Source organism: Haematobia irritans, chromosome 2, assembly GCF_050003625.1.
Source record: "Haematobia irritans isolate KBUSLIRL chromosome 2, ASM5000362v1, whole genome shotgun sequence".
NCBI classification, from domain to species: domain Eukaryota; kingdom Metazoa; phylum Arthropoda; class Insecta; order Diptera; family Muscidae; genus Haematobia; species Haematobia irritans.
Window position 1 is genome coordinate 87,352,602 of NC_134398.1, and position 23,388 is coordinate 87,375,989.

The window sequence follows — 23,388 nt, forward strand, 5'->3', positions numbered from 1 at the left end:
GGATACCACTATACCTAACATCCACATCATCCAGAACATCGTTGCACTGGTGTTCTATCCAGAACATCTTATCAGTGCAAGTCGCACCGATGTTGCCAGATTGTATTGTGATAAAGTGACGCTTCTTCAACTCACAATAGCAATTTATTGTCACTAATTTATCGACAAAAATGAATTTCAAACTGATACAATGTCATAAATAATCGCAGCAGTAAATATTTATTACTAATTTGTGAATTTCATACATTAAAAATGCAAGATTTCACTTCTTTTCTGTGATTGTTTTTAAACAGCTGATGACAGTGTTGTATATTTTTGGAGCTGTCCTGGATAAACGAGTACTCTGTTTTCTTTTAGTCCTTCACGGCTAACGGTATCCAGTGGTAAAAGAAAACAGCCCTTTATTTTTATTGAAAATTATTTATTTGCTTTTAGTTGAATTTTATTATTTTTATCGAAATTTTGCACAGCTTAATGAAATCTTACTTTTTTTAAGTATGTCTCAAAAATTTTATGAAGTAAACGTGAGTATAAAGTTCAATGACCGTACACATAAGTTCAATATGAACTAAAGCAATAGTAAGAATGAACTACTGTATGGTTAAAATGGTCATGATTTGGCGCCAATGACTTTCTTCTTTACTTTTAGTTAATTTTTTCTTCTATGAGATGATGTAATTTCGTAAACTGCAGTTAAAAAGTACAACAGGACATTACAATTTCCTGGTTTTAACAACGCTTTGTGGAAATCTCAAAATGTGGAGTAAAATCTAGTTCAATTTTCGTGCGAGGTAGTTAATTTTTCCTATAAAACAGTTCATTTTTTTTTTTTCGGTGTACGAAAATAAAAAGTCGATTAGTAAATGTGTTTTATTTATAATTTTTATTTTTAAATATAATCTTTAATGATCTATCTGGAAAATTTGTTTTGGAAATTAACTGGATAACCTGATATTGACTGGTGGTCACTTTGACGAAGGTTGTAAACGTACCATTTCACCAAAGATATTACAGATATAGGTAAAAATGTCAACTTTATCATCTGTTGCCAGACATGCCCCTAAAGCACATAATTTGTATTGTGGTATGGCTCATAATACCACTTGTTCGTGATTTTTATCAACACTATATTGTCGTTAGGTCAAAGATTTCATGTCTTTAAAATACGAATGCAAATTTTGCTTAGCACGGAAGACGTAATTCTCTACCATAAAGTTTGTTTCCTTGTCCAAAATTCGATAAACTTTTGAATGAAGTCGCATTATCCTTATAATTAAGTGATTTCACTTAAAAATGGGTATCATAACATGAAAGAACAAATTTTTGGGCTAAGGTCAACTTGACTTTAATAACTCAGAAAAATTCTTTACATTTAATGAAATAGTCTTTAAATTTGTTGTCTTTTTGCATCTTGACTACAAAGCAAAAAATCGTTTAACCATAGGACATATTTTTCAACACTTCATTTTAAAGACGTTTATTACTTGAAACATATCATAATTTCTACTGGAAGTCAAGTCTTAATTTGGAAAATAAAGTTGACGTTAACTCGTTTTTAAAGGACTTTGATAGCATATGGAGAAAAAAAGCTGAAAAAGCAGTTTAAAAGAGAATAGTGTATTAAAAGTATCCTTACTCGTATTCTCCGCTTCTTTGGCTCCGCTTCTTTGTTTCAGTGTAGATAAGAAATGGGTTAATATGGAATTGAGCAACTTAAATTTTAGGATACGCTATTTACACAATATTAAGGACAACTTTCTTTAAAATAAAGACATTTTAATTAAAAGCAAGCTCATAGTCTGATTTCATTTTTACATTTTCATATACACATGTAATCGAATCAACGAGTGCAAACTGCTACCAAAAAGTCTGTGTTCTCTATATCTATTCAAATTGTACCGTTACATTTTTTAGTTTTTTTTTTTACCTTGGTTTTTCCATTTGATCGTTGTGAGAGATCGTTTTCTCATTTAACTTACAAAAGTAGAAAAATTAAAAAATGGAAAGTAAGGGTAAAGCAATTAGCGTTGACGAAAAATTGGTAAACTGTAGGTACACTGTTAGAAAAATATGTTTTTCATATGTTCCGATATAAACAAAATGTGTTTCGGGCAGAATTTTTAAACACAATATATTTAAGTGCAAAAATGTAATCTTCCTTAACTAACATTAAATGTTTGGGACACATATGTTAATATGTTAGAATATATTATGTTTGGGACATGAATGTTTCATGTTGTGATATTTTATTCAGAGAGTGACAGAGAGAGAGAGAGAGTACACACAAAAAATTTTTTTTCTTATTCAATCACGAAATTAATTGATCCAATTAATTTTTTAATTGAAATGTCTTCAATCACGGAAATGATAGTATCAATTAAAAAATTAATTGAATGCCAATTAAAAAATTAATTGATACAATTAAAAAATTAATTGATACTATTAATTGTTGTGATTGATTTTTGTTTCAATTAAAAAATTTGTTGATTCAATTAAATTTTTAATTAAATATCTTTTCAAACTCAATTAAAATTTTAATTGGAAAATTTTTCGTGAAATTTTTTTCTGTGTATAGAAAAAGAAATAGAGATGGAAATCGGGAGGGTTGACGAAAGATATCAACATAACACAGCAAAAAGAAGTCATAATATTCAGACAAAGGAAATTAAAAAAAAGTGGAAAATTACAAAAGGATCCTCAAAGAATAACGAAAGGGCTTTATAATCTTTTTTATAGTTGGGACAGTAAAATGAAAAAAAAAAAACGGGGAAACAATGAAAAATTAAACAGTAAAAAGTATAAAGACAAAGTTTAGTTCCTCTTTATTAATATGTAGTCCAAGAGGAATTGACGGAAACTTTCAAAAATAAAATCGGGCATTAAGTTCGACTTTTGCCGCTAAAATTATATTTCATTTTGGTAAATTGTATCATTCAAAGCAACAATTGAAAAAGTTTATTTTCTTTAAAATGAATTATTAAAGAAAAGTAAACGTGAGAACGTGGCCATTTTCGAGCGATAATGCCAACTTAATGCCGGCCTTAAAGGTAAAAATTAAATTATGTGCAAAATTATTCGTTAATAAAAATTCATATTTATTAGTATTTCTAAAAACGATAAATTTTAAATGCATTTAAAATGGTGTTAAATATTGGTGAAAATAGTTCACGCCTAAATATGTTTATACACGACTTCACGTTCTTCTTTTGTTAGTTTTTTTTTAAATTCTTGGGAAATTTCAAACTTTTATACACACCTTGTTTGGTACAAAATTGTTCTTTTTCCCTAAAAAAAAAATAATATTTTATCCAAAACCTCAGTCCATTTCGTTTTTATTTTTGGAATTCGGTTTGGTATTCGGTCGGCGCAGGGATTGAACCCACGACCTTTGGCATGCAAGGCGAACATGCTAGTCATTGCTCCACGTGGCCAACAAATGTATGTTTCTGCTAAATAATGTTATGTTTGTATCGGCTCGTGGGCGCCGCAAACTACGCCATATAAATATAAATAAAACTTATAACGATAATTATCTGTTGATGACAATAACAGATACGTAGCCCAGTGTATAGTGTGTTGGCTTACAAACTGTATGGTCCTCTGTTCGATTCTCCGTCCAAGCGAAAGGAAAAATTTAACAGATTTATAAAATTGAATAATTTCTTCAACATTTTTTCTATTACAGAAAAAGGTGCTAAGAACTAAAAAACCTCGTGGAAGTTAGAAAGGTGTGGGGAATATGCAATTAGTTAGACATAAACTTTTTTAACTACTTTCTTCTATGGGAGAAAATTCTTCTAAGCATATAATATTTTTGGGCTCAAAATGCTTCCAAACATATTATATGTTTACATAAAACAAATATAATAATGTTTCGGCAATATCCAATAATGTATGTGATTCCTGCAAAATATGTTTGGAACACATGTTAGAGAAGCGATTTTTTTTGAGGGTGTAGATCATATTCATCTGTACAACGAGTTATAAATAATTTTAAAGAAACCAGAATTTTAAGACCAAAGCCCAGGTCTGGTCGCTCAAAAGTATTATGAATACGGGAAGAGCGTATAATTATTAATATGGTGAAGGCTAATCCCTGAATAACCTCTTCCAAAATTGAGGAAAATGTTAAAGTGTCATTTAAAAAAAGTATTTCTGCAGAAACAGCCAGAAAAGTACGAGGGCAGTTCGGAAACTTCTTAGCCTAGCACAAAAAGCGCTGTATAAACAGAAAAAAAGTTAAGTGTTTTGGAAACTTCCATCTCTGGTATGAACACATGTTAAATGTTTGCTCCGATCTGGCAACTCCTTTATATAGAAACAGGTGTTCAAAAAAGACGCATCTGCAATTTTTTTCCAATGGAAAAATTAGAAATGCGTGCTGTCATTAAATATTTACACAAAAAAGGTTTATCGGGAGATGAAATTCATAATGATATGGTGAATGTGTGAGGTGAAAGTGCTCCTATAGTGCTACATATGTAACATGTAACAGTAAAAAATTGGGTTGCTGAATTTAAACGTGGTCGTACAAGCATTGAAGATGAACCACGTAGTGGACGTCCAAAAACAGCAACAACAACAGAATTTGTAGCCAAAGTGCATGATATGGTATTAAATGATCGACGAATAAAAGTGCGTGAAATTGCTAATATCATGGGCATATCAAATGATTGAGTCCATTTAATTTTGCATGAAGAACTACAGATGAAAAAGCTTTCTGCAAGATGGGTGCCGCATTTGTTAAAAGTCGATCAAAAACGCATAAGAATAAACATTTCTCAAGCTTGTTTGGATCGTTTTAAGCAAAATAAAATGGATTTTAAGCGTCGTTTCATAACTGTTGAGACAAAACAACAATCTAAACAATGGACGGAAGCTGGAGGAAGTGCCCCAAAGAAGGCAAAAACAATTCAATCGGCTGGTAAGGTTATGGCAACGGGTTTTTGGGACTTCAAAGGTATTTTATTGATTGACTATCTGCAAAAGGGTAAAACAATAAATTCAGAGAACTACTGCAACCTTTTGGATCAAGTAAATGTACAAATTCGAGAAAAACGTCCTGGCTTACAACACAAAAAAATCATTTTTCATAAAGACAACGCACCAGCGCACAAGAGTGTTTTAACAATGGCTAAAATCGACGAATTAAAGTACGAGTTGCTTAAACACCCACCTTATTTTCCTGATTTATGCTCCCAGTAAATTTTACTTGCGTTTTACCTCAAATGAAGATGCAATTACAGTTGTAAACCACTATTTTGAAGACCTTGAGGAAAACTATTTTAATCAAGGGATAGAATTGCTAGAAAAGCGTTGGACTAAGTGTATTGAAGTTTCAGGAAATTATATTGAAAAATAAAAATATTTTTGAAAAACCAACTATTCTCTTTCATTGATAGGCTAAGAAGTTTCCGAACCGCCCTCGTATCGCACAAAGCTGGGTACCACTTTAGGGTTTCCCGTCGAAAGTCATACATATCGTTTGTGAACAGACAAAAACTCATAAAATTTGCTCATAAATACATAAACAAGCTCCCAGAATTCTGGAAATAAGTTGTATTTTCATACGAAAGCAAGTTTTGTATATTTGGAATAAATGGACGTCAAATTGTTTGGAGGAAAGCAGGAATCGCGCTTGAAAAATAAAACCTTATTGGCACTGTGAAATATGGAGGAGGCAGTGTTATGGCGTGGGGGTGTATGGCGGCTTCTGGAGGGGGTCAATTGGTGTTTATTGAATTGACGATGGACAAATACGGTAATTTAAACGTATTAAAATACAATTTAAGTAAAAGTACAGTAAAATTTGACTTAACAGAGACATTTTGGCTGCAGCAGGATAACGATCCAAAGATAACTGCTGAGATCGTAAGACTCTGGCTTCTATATAATGTCCCAAGATAACTGAAAAAAAAAAAAAACACAATCACCTGATCTTAACCTAATAGAGCGCCTGTAGGACCTACTGGAGAAGAGGATACGGCAACATAATATATCCAGCAAGGAAACGTTTCGCAGGACTATGCAAATGGAGTGGTCCAAAATAACAGCGGAGGAAAGAGAAAAGTCAAGTCAAGTTCTAAAACAACGAGGCTATCCAACCAAATACTAACATTCGTTTATAGAGAATTGGTTTATATATTTTTAATGTTTTTATAAAATTTTGTTTGACTGAATGCAGACTTTTTTGTTTCCCCATTTAGTAGTTACGTTAGTTATATATCGTTATCTTCAATATTGAAAGTTATCTAAAGAATCGTACTCAACTTGTTGTATTTGATAACATTATTTCGAAATCAATACATGTGCCTTCTGGTGTTCCACAAGGCAGTCATCTTGGCCCTCTATTGTTCTGCTTATTTATAAATTACCTTCCATCAGCCATTAAATTCTGTTATACTCTCATGTATGATGACGATGTTAAAATTATAAAGATTATTCGGAATAATGAAGACCAATCCTTACTCCAATCTGATCTGAATAGCATGTACAAATGGTGCTCATCAAATATGATGGAACTGAACACAAGGAAATGCAAGCATATCTCTTTTTATAGACCCATTTGTTACAAGGAACTTATATACTTCACTTGTGCGTCCTATCCTGGAATATGGATCTGTAATTTGGGACCCACAGTACCAAATTCATTGAATATGTACAGAAGCAATTTTTACTGTTTTGTTTACGTCGGAATAACTAGACACCTCAAACCTTGCCGTCTGACAAAGAAAGACCATCACTTGCCAAATTACCAATACTGAAAAGTGGACGTACAATACTGAATATCTGTTTTACGGTTGATGTAATTAACGGAATATTTAAATCTGATTTCCTTATTAACAATGTATCGTTTAATGTACCGGCCTACCCGCAACCTTGAACTGCTTCACATTGAATACTTCCGAACGAACTTTGAAAACAACGATCCGCTTCGCCGACTTTGTAATGAATTCAATAAATTCTTTAATTATCTCGATTTTTCAGAAGAGAAATATAATATAAAGAAAAAGATTACATAATTATTAAATACTTAACATATTAACAAACCATATGTATATATTGTAATATATTAATGTTAGTCTGTAAGGTTTAAACCATAGATGAAAATAAAAAAAAACACAAAAATAATTAATTTCGTTGTGTTTTTTGTTTGTTTTCGTATTTAAGTATACATGAAAAAATATATATATACATGAAAAACAGTTGACTAATTTTTCGCATTTATGGTATGTTTTTTTTACATTATATAAATAATTATATGATGAACGCAGACTTTGTGGGCTATGTGTATTTATTGGCATAGTAGTACAAAAAGTGTGAACTTATATACTGTACTAAAATTACAATGGGTCATTACTGAATTTATTGGACATTACAGATTTTTTATTAATTGACAAAAAAAAAATAAATAAAAAAATAAAGAAATATAAAAATAAACAAAAATAGTAATTTAAAATTAACATAGGATTTTATAACAAAGATAACATAAATAAAAATAACATAAATATATGACTAAAATAAACAAGAAACTAAATACATAAGAAAACTAAAACATACATTCACACAAATACGATATTTTTACTGAATAATTGGTAATAATAAATGTTTTAAAATCAATCCATCAAGGTGAAGTGGAGTTTCAGATCCCTCTTGAAATGAGGGAATAAGTGCTGCGTTCGCAGACTAACTGGTAAATTATTCCACAATCGTACCGCAATTATAAAGTATTGTCGATTTGAAACCAAATAACGAGATCTGAAAGGTTGAAATCTCGACTTGAGTTAACACAAGTGTGAAGTTGGCGTAAACTTCACACGAATATAACAGTCGGGACAATAAGTAGACTTTGGCAATATCAGTTCAAATATTCACAGGTATAACAAATTTAACAAGCCACAAAGAACCAAGCATTCCATACACAATACCTACAGCATTATCAATATGCCTATTCCATGAAAGATTATTGTTAAAAATTACACCTAAATTCTTCGCATGTTCAGTATTTTCAATATCACACCCATTTAGTTTTTCTTTGAGGTATATCATTGATATCACAACCGTTTTGGGAAACAACTAAGCACTTAGTTTTAATGGGATTCAATTGAAGACCATTGAATGTAGCCCATCTGAAATTTGACACAAATTAACATTTATGTCCTCATTACAGGACACAACATCTGAGACACTACATGAGAAGCACAACTGGACATCACTAGCATATATATGCGTCAGACAGGCATTAGGAACCTTAACTATTTCATCAATATATAAAGAGAAAAATAAGGGGCCCAAAACCGATCCCTGCAGTACTGCTCGTAGGTTCATTGCTTCCCCTGGAAAGTATAACTTGCCTTATTCCATAGAGGTAAGAGGATAAAAGAGAACTAGCGGTATTATCAAATACAAAAAGTTTCCTCAACTTACTCAGTTATATCTCATGTCACACCAAATCAAAAGCTTTTGAGTGGCCCAAAAGCATTAAAAAGCAATACTTGTTACTGTCGATCTTCCGTCTCAGTTCCTCAACAGCGTCAACTAATACAGTAGTACCGCTATGACCGGATCGGAATCCTGGGGCCAAATCATCGCATTCGTCATCGAGTTCTGTTTCGTATAGAGAAACATTTCGATCGCATTAAATTTTTGGATCACCGCATTCGATCGTAATTTATTTTGTCTACTACTTTTTTTTACATTGCTGTAAACATATGGTAATAAGAAATTGGAAGAGAGTAGAATTTCAAAATAATTTTTTGGTATCAAATTATGTTATTTCTAAGATATTTAAATTGTTTTTGTGTGTTAAAATATATGTGTAAAAATATATTATGAATCCCAGTATTTTTTGTTTGTTTTCGTCGTCTTCGGATTCAGAGGATGAGTACAAAGTGGCATTAATAAGGAAAAATATTCGTGACAAAATGTTTTGAAGTGAGTGTTTTTAACATCCACAGATTTAAAAGACGTTTTCATCTGTCAAAAGAACCTTTTAAATATGCTCTTGAAAAAAAAAATTTTTTTTTTGAAGCGGCTACTGAGCATTCCTTTCTTTGATCCGTTTCCCTAAATGCAAGTAATATTATATTTTCTTAAATGTATTTTTCCAAAATAGAAGAATAATTGTTTTTCTGCTGAATGTTGTCAATATATGATTAAATAAATGTGTCACCAAAGATAGTAAACAAGACAATAACAGCTTAACAAATCGAGGATCCATATTATCAAGACCTGTGGCATTTGACTTGATACGAAGAATAGGGACGCGAATCTTTGTAATTTACGTCCTTCTGTTAAAGTCATATATCTTTAAAGTAACATAATTTTCCCTTAGAAAAGAAAGAAAAAAACATTTTTGATTTAAAGAAATAATCTTTTAGTTAAGTGAGATACTGAATTCTTGGGTTAAAGATAAAAAATCTTCCAAAATAGGCTAATATTTACATTGAGGATTTTGCATCTTTAGTTTAAATTTTTTTTTTTTTTTTTGAAATTACCATAAGAGAGTATTTTTGCCCTTGAAATATTGGTTACAATTTCTAATTACATGCTAAAGCTATTTGTCGATATTCTTCAAAGAGAGAACGAAAATTCTATAAATGAGATCTGTATCATAATTTAAAATTTTATGGCCTAAATTTAAAGCTAGATAGCTCCGAGATAGATTGAGATGAAGGGAAAATTTGTTTAAGCTCCAATTAATTAATTTTCACGCACGCTAAGTTGTGATAGTAATTCATGCTCACGCACATTCACGACTATATTATACCCTGCACCACTTTGTATTTGTACATTTTCTGTACCCACATGAGTGTAAATCGGTCGAAAGATATATATGGGACCTATATCTAAATGTGAACCAAATTTGCAACCTCGAATTTGATTACAAAACTGTGTTCACAGACAGGCGGACACTGTTAGATCAACTCAGGAGTGAGTTTGTTTGTGAGCATATATTTCACCCTGACCACGTATCGTACCGTAATTGTAACTTTTATGGTGAACGTGAATTTGTTCGTGAGAGTTAATTTTGTCGTCATAGGGGTTTTGAAGAAATTTTCAACAAACTCACCTACGACAAATTTTGATTAACGCACATTCACCTGATACAAACGTCTCACGATAATTTCGTGACACGTTCAATACAATTGACAACAAACGTCATCATGTGAACGAATATATTTGCTAGAAAATAATTTGAAAATATATCAACATTTTAATTCTCGAAGAAGTATACATACCTTTATTTCTTCATTGGTTTTTGTAAGACTGCTTCATTTATTTATTCTTCAATTGTCTGAAATATTGTCCACGCTACTAGATTTTACATATATTCAGTAACCATTGTAATAACGTTTTAGACCAATCTGTGGTTACAAAGTTTCATAGTGATCTGAAGAAAGATAATATTTCGAAATATTCAAAAATTATTCGAGGCTATATTGAAGGCAATTTTGGATTCAAAAAGGGCTATGCCAAATGTAGTTTACGTCGACTAAAGTTACGATATAACTTCGATACAGATCAAGCTCCAGATTTAAGTTTTGGGCCAGTGAAGGACACTAACAAATTGAATATTGGCGTTTATTTCCATATAACCCAAATACAAACCGATGTACTCGATTTAAATAATTCATTTATACAATCTCAAAAAAAATCGCTTCGGTAACATGTACCCCAAACAAATTCTGCTTCAAGCATATATATTTTCAGGATTGGTCCAAACAAAATATTGTTCGTATTGTATCTGTCTGTCTATTATGTTTCACCTTAGCATACACTTGTAGACAAAATTTTAATGAAATTTTCCTTGTGTGTATATATTTTTAAGGCGCCAATTGGTTACTTCCATTCTTTTACTTACAGCTTACTCTCTAGGTCTCTCTTTCTAAACACAAATATGTTTATATGGTATTTCTAAATTAATATATGTTTGCATCCGAACATGTTTTATTTACAAAAGAAGTATGTCCCAAACATAATATGTTCTAACATATTAACATATATGTCCCAAATAAGTTATGCTAGTTTATGATCGTTATATGCTTGCACATAAAAATATAGTGTTAAATAATTTGAGTTCCAAAGATATAATTTTTACATCCAAACATATGAGAAACAGTCTTTTTCGTCCGTGTAGTTATAACCTTCCTCTATACAAATTAACAGAACTTTGGCCACTAATCACGTGAAGACCGATATATTCATACGATTTTATTGAATGCTCAGAGGAAAAATTTAAGATTGCCTTTAGAAATTAAACAAAACTTTTCCCACAAATCTAAACCCCAAGCTTACAAATTTCAAATTTAACTTCAAATCCATTTGAACCAAAAGAAGTGCTTTACGATTTGGCTCGGACGAACTTTCGGCGGTATATACTCGTTATATCTTATCTATGGTAACACTGCAGGGAATGGATTAAACCCAGGACCGGTACAGCACTAGTCCCTGGCGTAGAGTAGTCTCAGTTCTGATCAAAACATATGAACACATTAACATGGGTTTGTCATTATCGGGGTAAAATTACACTTTAGGACACAATATGAACTCATTCCAAAGGACACATCCTGACACAATTTAGTAAGACCATCCCATATAGAGGTTGTAATAAAGCTGTCCGGGACAAACTCTTACACGGACGAAAAAGAGTGTTTTTGTATGTTTGGGGTAAAAATTATATGTTTGGAACTCAAATGTTTAGCACATTATTTTTAATTGCAAATATATAATGTTCATAAACTAGTATAAAATTTTTGCGACACATATTTTAATATGTTAAAACATATTATGTTTGGGACATAACATTTTTTAAATATAATATGTGTGGATACAAACATATATCAATTTAGAATTTGCTTACAAACATATATGTGTTTAGAAAGAGAGACCGAGAGAGCTTGGTGCAGTAAAAAAATGGAAGTAACCAAACAAAGAAAATTTCATTAAAATTTTTTCTACCTGTGTATGCCTAAGGTGAAACAAATATATATGCTTGAAGCAGTATGTGTTTGGGAGTATATGCTACAGAATCGATCTTTTGAGGATGAAGGAATCTATTTCATTTTGAACAACCGAAGAAAGGAAAAACTTTTGAAAAACGTTGAACAATAGATAACTAGACATAATTCAGAAATCCAATGTAGATGCAATAATATATTAATAAAGGGTGGATAAATTGTAAGGGCCGATGTTGAATGTGAACCACACCTAAACGCCAAGTTTTTTTCCCAAATTTTATTTCACATTTCTCTATTTCAGACTTACTCAATTTGAACCATGGAGAGATAGACAATCCAACAACGTGTTAAATGGTTCCAAGAAATGGCAACAGTGGATGATCAATTTTCGAAGAAAATCATCTTCAGTGATGAGGCACATTTTCACCTCAGTGGATTCGTCAATAAACAGAATTGCCGCATTTGGGCGAATGAGAATCCAAGAGTGATTGTCGAAAAACCAATGCACCACAAAGAGTGACTGTTTGGTGCGGTTTATGGGCTGGCGGCATAATCGGGCCGTATTTCTTCCTAAATGAAGCCGGTCAGGCAGTTACTGTGAATGGTGTTCGCTATCGTGAGATGATAACGAACTTTTTATGGCCCGAATTGGAAGATATGGATGTGGACGATATGTGGTTTCAGCAGGACGGTGCCACTTGCCACACAGCTAACGAAACAATGGCTCTTTTCAATGGCCGTGTTATCTCACGTAATGGCGATGTCAATTGGCCGCCAAGATCATGTGATTTGACACCGTTGGACTTTTTTCTTTGGGGTTATTTGAAAAAAAAAAAAACAAGTATATACGGCCGTAAGTTCGGCCAGGCCGAATCTTATGTACCCTCCACCATGGATTGCGTAGAAACTTCTACGAAAGACTGTCATTCACAATCGAATTACTTGGGTTGTGGTATCTTAAAACTTCTTAACATCGTTTTCTAAATTGTGAGTTAGGCCATACGTGGAATATATTACACAAAAAAGTTATGTATAGTTAAGTCTACAAATAATTACGAATCGATATGGACTTTTTGCACGGTACGTAGAGAGCCAGAATTGAAATAAGTGGGTCGCTTATATGGGGGCTATATAGAATTATGCACTTGATATGGACCAATTTTTGTGTGATTGGGGATCGATTTATCTGAGGGCTATATATAACTATAGACCGATATGGACCTAGTTAGGCATGGTTGTTAACGGTCATATAATACTAGCATAATGTACCAAATTTCAACTCACTCGGATAAAATTTGCTCCTCCAAGGGGCTTCAAAACCAAATGTCGGGATCGGTTTATATGGGGGCTATATATGATTATGGACTGATATGGACCACTTTTGGCATGGTTGTTAAATATCATATTCTACCACCACGTACCAAGTTTCAGCCAGATCGGATGAATTTTGCTTCCCCAAAAAGGACCGGAGGTCAAATCTGGGGATCGGTTTATATGGGGGCTATATATAATTATGGACTGATATGAACCAATTCCTGCATGGTTGTTGGATACCATATACTAACATCACGTACCAAATTTCAACCGAATCGGTTTATATGGGGGCTATATATAATTATTGGCCGATTTCGACCAATTTTTGCATGGTTGTTAAAGACCATATACTATCACCATGTACCAAATTTCAGCCGGATCGGATGAAATTTGCTTCTCTTAGAGTCTCCACAAGCCAAATCGTGGGATCGGTTTATATAGGGGCTATATATAATTATAGACCGATGTGGGCCAATTTGTGCATTTTTGTTAGAGACCATATACTCACACCATGTACCAAATTTCAGCCAGATCGGATGAAATTTGCTTCTCTTAGAGGCTCCACAAGCCAAATCGGGAGATCGGTTTATATGGGGACTATATATAATTATGGACCGATGTGGACCAATTTTTGCATGGTTGTTAGAGACCATATACTCACACCCTGTACCAAATTTCAGCCGGATCGGATGAAATTTGCTTCTCTTAGAGGCCTCGAAAGCCAAATTTGGGGGTCCGTTTATATGGCGGCTATACGTAAAAGTGGACCGATATGGCCCATTTGCAATACCATCCGACCTACATCAATAACAACTACTTGTGCCAAGTTTCAAGTCGATAGCTTGTTTCGTTCGGAAGTTAGCGTGATTTCAACAGACGGATGGACGGACATGCTCAGATCAACTCAGAATTTCACCACGACCCAGAATATATATACTTTATGGGGTCTTAGAGCAATATTTCGATGTGTTACAAACGGAATGACAAAGTTAATATACCCCCCATCCTATGGTGGAGGGTATAAAAGAGCTAAAGGATGAGATAATTCGGCACATTAACGGCATAGAACCTCCATTATGCCTCAGCGTCATCGAAAATTTGGACCATCGTATGAAGGTGTGCCACCGAGGTCGCGGCGCCCATTTGGCCAATATTTTGTTCCATACATAATTGAGTAATACCAATATATCATAATAAAATAAAATTACAATAATTTCATAAATAGTTTGTGTTTTATTCAAAATCAACATCGGTCCTTGAAATTTTAACCACCCTTTATCAAGAGAGTATAGAAATCAATAAATTATATGCAATTTTAAATATTGCTATAATCGGTAGGGAAGTAATTCGACATTGAGCGATTGTCAAACAAACAAAGTATCTAAAATGTTTGCGGGGTTCACATACTATGCAATGGTATTGCTGGTTAAGTGTTGGCATTCGCATTTCGAAAACAAGCGAACAAAATCGTCCAATTGTTCATTGTGGAAGTGTGGGAGTGAACCAGAATGAGGATTTACTCACAAATATAAATACAATAAATATCTCTTTGAATCAAAGCCAATCGAGTCTATATTAAACTGACATCCTTTGGCTCATCCCATCACGCATTCCATTTCGTTTAGCCATTCAAAGGCTCACATATGTAAGAGCACGTGCAGAATACAGCTCAAGAGTTGACATTGTAAATTCAGAGGGAAAAAACATTTTTCATCACATTGGCCTGAGCCGGAACCTCTGTGGGTTACTGAAGAATATTTGTGGTTGAAGCGTTTCCTTTGCGGATTTGTATCTCTAAAAGACATTTACTTGCATTTTAATGACCAAGAGACAATGTTGCTTCTCAAATTCTGTGTAAATTTAAATATCTCCAAGAATCCAATACCAACGCTCGTTTGTGGGCAATGGTGTTATTGATACACCCTCAAAAAATCGTTTCTCTAACATATGTTCCAAACATATTTTGCAGGAAGCACATATATTATTGAATACTGCCGAAACATTAATATGTTTGTTTTATGTGAACATATTATATGTTTGGAAGCATTTTGAGCCCACAAATATTATATGCTTGGAAGAATTTGTCCCAAAGAAGTTGTTTTTTAGTTCTTGGCACCTTTTTCTGCAATACAAATAATGTTGAAGAAATTATAATTATATAGAAATTATAATTTCATCCGGTCCGGCTGAAATTTGGTACATGGTGTTGGTATATGTTCTCTAATGACCACGCAAAAATTGGTCCACATCGGCCCAAAATTATATATAGCCCCCATATAAACCGATCCCCAGATTTGACCTCCGGAGCTTCTTAGAGGAGCAAAAGTCATCCGATCCGATTGAAATTTGGTACGTGGTGTTAGTATATTGTCTCTAACAACCATGCCAAAATTGGTCCATATCGGTCCATAATTATATATAGCCCCCATATAAACCGTTCCCCAGATTTGATCTCCGGAGCCTTTTGGAGGAGCAAAATTCGTCCGATCCGCTTGAAATTTGCAACGTGGTGTTAGTATAAGGCCGCTAATAACCATGCCAAAATTAGTCCGTATCGGTCTATAGTTATATATAGCCGATCCCCAATCATACAAAAATTGGTCCATTTCGGTTCATAATCATGGTTGCCACTCGAGCCAAAAATAATCTACCAAAATTTTATTTTTATAGAAAACATTGTCAAAATGTTATTTCTTTAGAAAATTTTGTCAAGATTTTTTTCTATAGAAAATTTTGTCAACATTTTATTTCTATAGAAATTTTTTTTCAAATTTTATTTCTATAGAAAATTTTGTCAAAATTTTTATTTCTATAGAAAATTTTGTCAAAATTTTATTTCTATAGAAAATTTTTTCCAAATTTTATTTCTATAGAAAATTTTTTCGAAATTTTACTTCTGTAGAAAATGTTGTCAAAATTTTATTTCTATAGAAACTTTAAACTTAATTATATACGTATTTAATCGGCCTTTTTGGTTTAATATATATATCACGTATGGAATATGTGGTATATATTACGGTGTTAGGAAGTTTTAAGATACCTTGCCATCGGCAAGTGTTACCGCAACCCAAGTAATTCGATTGTGGATGACAGTCTTCAGTAGACGTTTCTACGCAATCCATGGTGGAAGCTTCGGCCTGGCGGAACTTACGGCCGTATATACCTGTTTTTATACCTTCCATCATAGGATGGGGGTATATTAACTTTGTCATTCCGTTTGTAACACATCGAAATATTGCTCTAAGACCCCATAAAGTATATATATTCTGGTTCGTGGTGAAATTCTGAGTCGATCTAAGCATGTCCGTCCGTCCGTCTGTTGAAATCACGCTAACTTCCGAACGAAACAAGCTATCGACTTGAAACTTGGCACAAGTAGTTGTTATCGATGTAGGTCGGATGGTATTGAAAATGGGCCATATCGGTCCACTTTTACGTATAGCCCCCATATAAAGGGACCCTCAGATTTGGCTTGTGGAGCCTCTAACAGAAGCATATTTCATCCGATCCGGCTGAAATTTGGTACATGGTGTTGGTATATGGTCTCTAACAACCATGCAAAAATTGGTCCATATCGGTCCATAATTATATATAGCCCCCATATAAACCGATCCCCAGATTTGGCTTGTGGAGCCTCTAACAGAAGCATATTTCATCCGATCCGGCTGAAATTTGGTATATGGTGTTGGTATATGGTCTCTAACAACCATGCAAAAATTGGTCCAAATCGGTCCATAATTATATATAGCCACCATATAAACCGATCCCCAGATTTGGCTTGCGGAGCTTAAAAGAGAAGCAAATTTCATCCGATCCGCCTGAAATTCGGTACATGATATTGGTATATGGTCTCTAACAACCATGCAAAAATTGGTCCACATCGGTTCATAATCATATATAGCTCCCATATAAACCGATCCCCAGATTTGGCTTGCGGAGCCTCAAAAAGAAGCAAATTTCATCCGATCTGCCTGAAATTTGGTACATGGTGTTGGTATATGGTCTCTAACAATCATGCAAAAATTGGTCTACATCGGTCCATAATTATATATAGCCCCCATATAAACCGATCCCCAGATTTGGCTTGCGGAGCCTCAAAGAGAAGCAAATTTCTTCCGATCCGGCTGAAATTTGGTACATGATATTGATATATGGTCTCTAACAACCATGCAAAAATTGGTCCACATCGGTTCATAATTATATATAGCCCCCATATAAACCGATCCCCAGATTTGGCTTGTGGAGCCTCTAAGAGAAGCATATTTCATCCGATCCGGCTGAAATTTGGTACATGATGTTGGTATATGATCTCTAACAACCATGCAAAAATTGGTTCACATCGGTCCATAATTATATATAGACCCCATATAAACCGATCTCCAGATTTGGCTTGCGAAGCCTCAAAGAGAAGCAAATTGCATCCGATCCGGCTGAAATTTGGTACATGGTATTGGTATATGGTCTTTAACAACCGTGCAAAAATTGGTCCACATCGGTCTATAATTATATATAGCGCCCATATAAACCGATCCCCAGATTTGGGTTGCGGAGCCTCAAAAAGAAGCAAATTTCATTCGATCCGCCTGAAATTTGGTACATGATATTGGTATATGGTCTCTAATAACCATGCAAAAATTGGTCCACATCGGTTCATAATTATATATAGCCCCTATATAAACCGATTCCAGATTTGGCTTGCGAAGTTTTCAAGAGAAGCAAATTTCATCCAATCCGGTTGTAATTTGGAACATGGTGTTAGTATATGATCTTTAACAACCGTGCCAGAATTGGTCCAATCACACAAAACTTGGTCCATATTGGTTCATAATCAAGGTTGCCACTAGAGCCACAAATAATCTACCAAAATTTTATTTATATAGAAAATTTTGTCAAAATTTTATTTCTATAGGAAAGTTTGTCAAAATTTTATTTCTAGAGAAAATTTTGTTAAAATTTTATTCGGTTCATAATCATGGTTGCCACTCGAGCCAAAAATAATCTACCAAGATTTTATTTCTATAGAATATTTTGTCAAAAGTTTATTTCTATAGAATATTTTGTTAAAATTTTATTTCTGTAGAAATTTTTGTCAAAATTTTCTTTCTATAGAAAATTTTGTCAAAATTTTTATTTCTATAGAAAATTTTGTGAAAGTTTTATTTCTATAGAAAATTTTGTTAGAATTTTATTTCTGTAGAAAATTTTGTTAAAATTTTATTTCTGTAGAAAATTTTGTCAAAATTTTATGTCTACTTTGTCAAACTGAATTATATACGTATTGGATCGATCTTTTTTGATTTAATATATACCACGTATGGACTTACATACAATTTAGAAGATGGTGTTAGGAGGTTTTAATATACCTTGCCATCGGCAAGCGTTACCACAACTTAGGTAATTCGATTGTGGACGGCAGTGTTTAGAAGAAGTTTCTAAGCAATCCATGATGGAGGGTACATAAGCTTCGGCCTGGCCGAACTTACGGCCGTATATACTTGTTTTAGTTGGAATCGTATTGTTATGATATACAGAGGGATTATTTGTTATTTTAAATTAGTGAGAACATTTTTCTTTTTTGTTAACCCTTTCGACCCCGAATTTTTATAGGTATCGCTACTTTTAATCATGTTGAAGTCATTTATGAAGCGTCTCGCCAAAATTTCGGGTCGCCACGCCCATTCGTTTAGGCGGTAGAGAATGTTGCCTGTGGGCAACTTTGGGCAATTGTGACTACAAACTATTTTGTTTTGTAATGATAGACGTATTACGTTTTATTGGATTTTTGTTAAGTTTTTTGTTATTTTACAGTAAATATATACTTAGATGCGCGCGTGAGTGGAATTTCAATCACGCTCAAACACATTCACGAAGAAATATTTGTACTCACGCATGCCATGTGGGTAGGAATTCACGGTCACGAAATGAAAAGTCATACTCGCACACGCTCACACATGAACAATGTTTATGTCTCACGCTTTCGCACGATTCACGACAATTTTCGTAATTCACGACAAATCTCGTAAGTCACGAATATTTTCGGAACACGACAATTTTCGTGGCTCAATAAAATTCTGGTAATTAACGAAATATCTCGTGACTCACGCTATTGAAATCTTAAGCGTGATTAAATATGTAAATGTGATTAAAATCGGTGAGCTTGAATTTAATCGTGAACGTGAATTTGTCCGTGATTGTGACTTTTTGTGTCTATTTTACCGTGAGTGCGAATTTTATCGTGAATATGAATTTTATTGTTAACGTGAATTTTATCGGGAGCGTGATTTCGGAGAAAGTTTACTCACTCACAATCACGAACACAATTTGATTTTTACTCACACTCACGCGCCACACATTTTTCTTTAATCCCGTTCACGCACATTCACGAGGTTTCGTTTAAATTTCATTCACGAGATTTCGTTAAAATTTCATTCACGGCTTCGCGTGAATCACGAAAATGTTTTGTTTTTTTGTTTTTAACCCATGTCAATTTAACTGGCGGTGTAAAAAACCAAAGTATTATAAAGCGTCAATATTCGTGCTAATCCACTAGTATGTTGCCAAGAAGTGGCTTCCTCCCTTTTTACGATTCCTTCCAAATTCCCCACTGCACTGCAGGTATGTTTTCCACATCATCGCCGCATTTCTCGTCACTGGGACATCGCAATTGAAGTTCAAAATTTTTTCAAAATCATTGTTTTTCAAACCTTTTTTCTCCAGGTCTTATGTTCAAAAATATGTAATTTTACTACCACAAATGCCCAAAGTTGCCCATAGGCAACTTTTCAATTTTAAAAATTTCCCATCTGTTGTTTTTTTGCAATTCTAAGATTTGACTTCCAGAAATATTTTATTTGACATGTACTACAATAGATTTAATAAAAACTTTCAACATTTTAGTTGTAATTTTTGAAAAAAGTCACATGTATAAACACCTCTTTTTAAATTCGCAAATATTTTTTTCTTGAGGTACGTTCGTATTAATGAAAATTTTTTTGCTAATTGACAACCAAATTAGCTGATTTTTTATTCAACTTGAAGAAAACACTTGTAGCTTTCGATACCGTTACAGTTTTATGAACAAAAACAAAAACAACGCTGACAGTGAGTCTCAAAACACAAAAAGTTGCCCGCAGGCAACTTTAGGGACGAAAGGGTTAATATTCGTGATGGTACACTCAAAAAAATTTGAACTCTCTATTTCACTAAAGCCAATTTAACTTTGTGTTTGTTCATAGAATTATTATTTTTGGAGAATGTTTCCTTTACTCTAATAACTTTTTGCGTACGTTAGTTAAATTAACTAAAAAACGGAAAAAAATTATACAAAAGTTAAGCATAAAGATTTACTAAATTCGTATTTCTCACAAAATAGTTAATTATTTCTTTAAATTTGTAAATTTTACTACAAATGCGTCTATCATGAACTTCGTATGTCACTAAAGACATTCTTGCAATTTTGAACTTCAATTTTTTCCTTCACAGCGCAAAATTTTCATTAACAAGTGAAAAAAAATAATTATATCTAATAAATTTTCTTGAATTGGTCGAAAAATATTTACTTATTTTTGTGATATCGGCGTGATGCCAGCTTTTGTAATACTGTTTAGTTAAAATTTTCTAAAAATAATCGAAATTTTCGAAAATTAACCAAAAGTTTTCTTCCTGTGAATAAAGAATAAAAACAACAGAAGAATAACAACCCCTTCATTCGTCTTCATTTTGGAATCTTCAATTATCAGGTAATATTCAGAGACGCTAACCTTTTCTGAAAAAATTTAGTTAATGATGTTTTTATATTTGTAGTTATTGAAATAGTAAAAGGAGGACAAAATCGTTAGGCAGCAACTCATTAAAAATGAAAAGTACTAAAAGAAGAAGAACAAGTATATACGGCCGTAAGTTCGGCCAGGCCGAAGCTTATGTACCCTCCATCATGGATTGCGTAGAAACTTCTTCTACACACTGCCATCCACAATCGAATTACTTAAGTTGCGGTAACGCTTGCCGATGGCAAGGTATCTTAAAACCTCCTAACACCATCTTCTAAATTGTATGTAAGTCCATACGTGGTATATATTAAATCAAAAAAGATCGATCCAATACGTATATAATTCAGTTTGAAAAAGTAGAAATAAAATTTTAACAAAATTTTCTATAGAAATAAAATTTTCACAAAATTTTCTATAGAAATGAAAATTTTGACAAAATTTTTTATAGAAAGAAAATTTTGACAAAAATTTCTACAGAAATAAAATTTAAAAAAAAAAATTCTATAGAAATAAAATATTGGTAGATTATTTTTGGCTCGAGTGGCAACCATGATTATGAACCGAATAAAATTTGAACAAAATTTTCTATATAACCATGATAGAAATAAAATTTTGACAAAATTTTCTATAGAAATAAAATTCTGACAATGATGAAAATTTTATTAGAACCGAATAAAATTTTAACAAAATTTTCTCTAGAAATAAAATTTTGACAAAATTTTCTATAGAAATAAAATTTTGGTAGATTATTTTTGGCTCTAGTGGCAACCATGATTATGAACCGATATGAACCAATTTTTGTGTGATTGGACCAATTTTGGTATGGTTGTTAGCGACCATATACTAACACCACGTTCCTAATTTGAACCGGATCGGATGAATTTTGCTCCTCCAAGAGGCTCCGGAGGTCAAATCTGGAGAACGTTTTATATGGGGGCTATATATAATTATGGACCGATATGGACCAATTCTGCCACGGTTGTTAAAGATCATATACTAACACCATGTTCCAAATTACAACCGGATTGGATGAAATTTGCTTCTCTTGGAGACTTCGCAAGCCAAATCTGGGGATCGGTTTATATGGGGGCTATATATAATTATGAACCGATGTGGACCAATTTTTGCATGGTTGTTAGAGACCATATACCAATATAATGTACCAAATTTCAGGCGGATCGGATGAAATTTGCTTCTCTTTGAGGCTCCGCAACCCAAATCTGGGGATCGGTTTATATGGGCGCTATATATAATTATGGACCGATGTGGACCAATTTTTGCATGGTTGTTAGAGACCATATACCAACACCATGTACCAAATTTCAGCCCGATCGGATGAAATATGCTTCTCTTAGAGGCTCCACAAACCAAATCTGGGGATCGGTTTATATGGGGGCTGTATATAATTAAGGACCGATATGGACCAATTTTTGCATGGTTGTTAGAGACCATATACCAACATCATGTACCAAATTTCAGCCGGATCGGATGAAATTTTCTTCTCTTTGAGGCTCGGCAAGCCAAATCTGGGGATCGGTTTATATGGGGGCTATATATAATTATGGACCGATGAGAACCAATTTTTGCACGGGTGTTAGCGACCATATACCAACACCATGTACCAAATTTCAACCGGATCGGATGAAATTTGCTTCTCTTTTAGACTCCGCAAGATAAATCTGGGGATCGGTTTATATGGGGGCTATATATAATTATGGACCGATGTGGACCAATTTTTCCATGGTTGTTAGAGAACATATACCAACACCATATACCAAATTTCAGCCGGATCGGATGAAATATGCTTCTTTTAGAGGCTCCACAAGCCAAATCTGAGGGTCCCTTTATATGGGGGCTATACGTAAAAGTGGACCGATATGGCCCATTTTCAATACCATCCGACCTACATCGATAACAACTACTTGTGCCAAGTTTCAAGTCGATAGCTTGTTTCGTTCGGAAGTTAGCGTGATTTCAACAGACGGACGGACGGACGGACGGACGGACGGACATGCTTAGATCGACTCAGAATTTCACCACGACCCAGAATATATACTTTTTGGGGTCTTAGAGCAATATTTCGATGTGTTACAAACGGAATGACAAAGTTAATATACCCCCATCCTACACAGAAAAAAAAGTGTCTCGTAAATTTAAGAAGATTTTTACAATAATTTATTACAAGAATTTTCCAGAATTTTAGTTCATTTTTCGTATCTTCAACGAAAATTAACTACTCGAAAGGAAATTTTACAAATTCTAAGTAGCAATCGTTTAGTTCATGGCCTACAAATTACGATGGAAATTTCCTTAAAAAATTTCTTAACTGGTAGTTAAAAATTCGT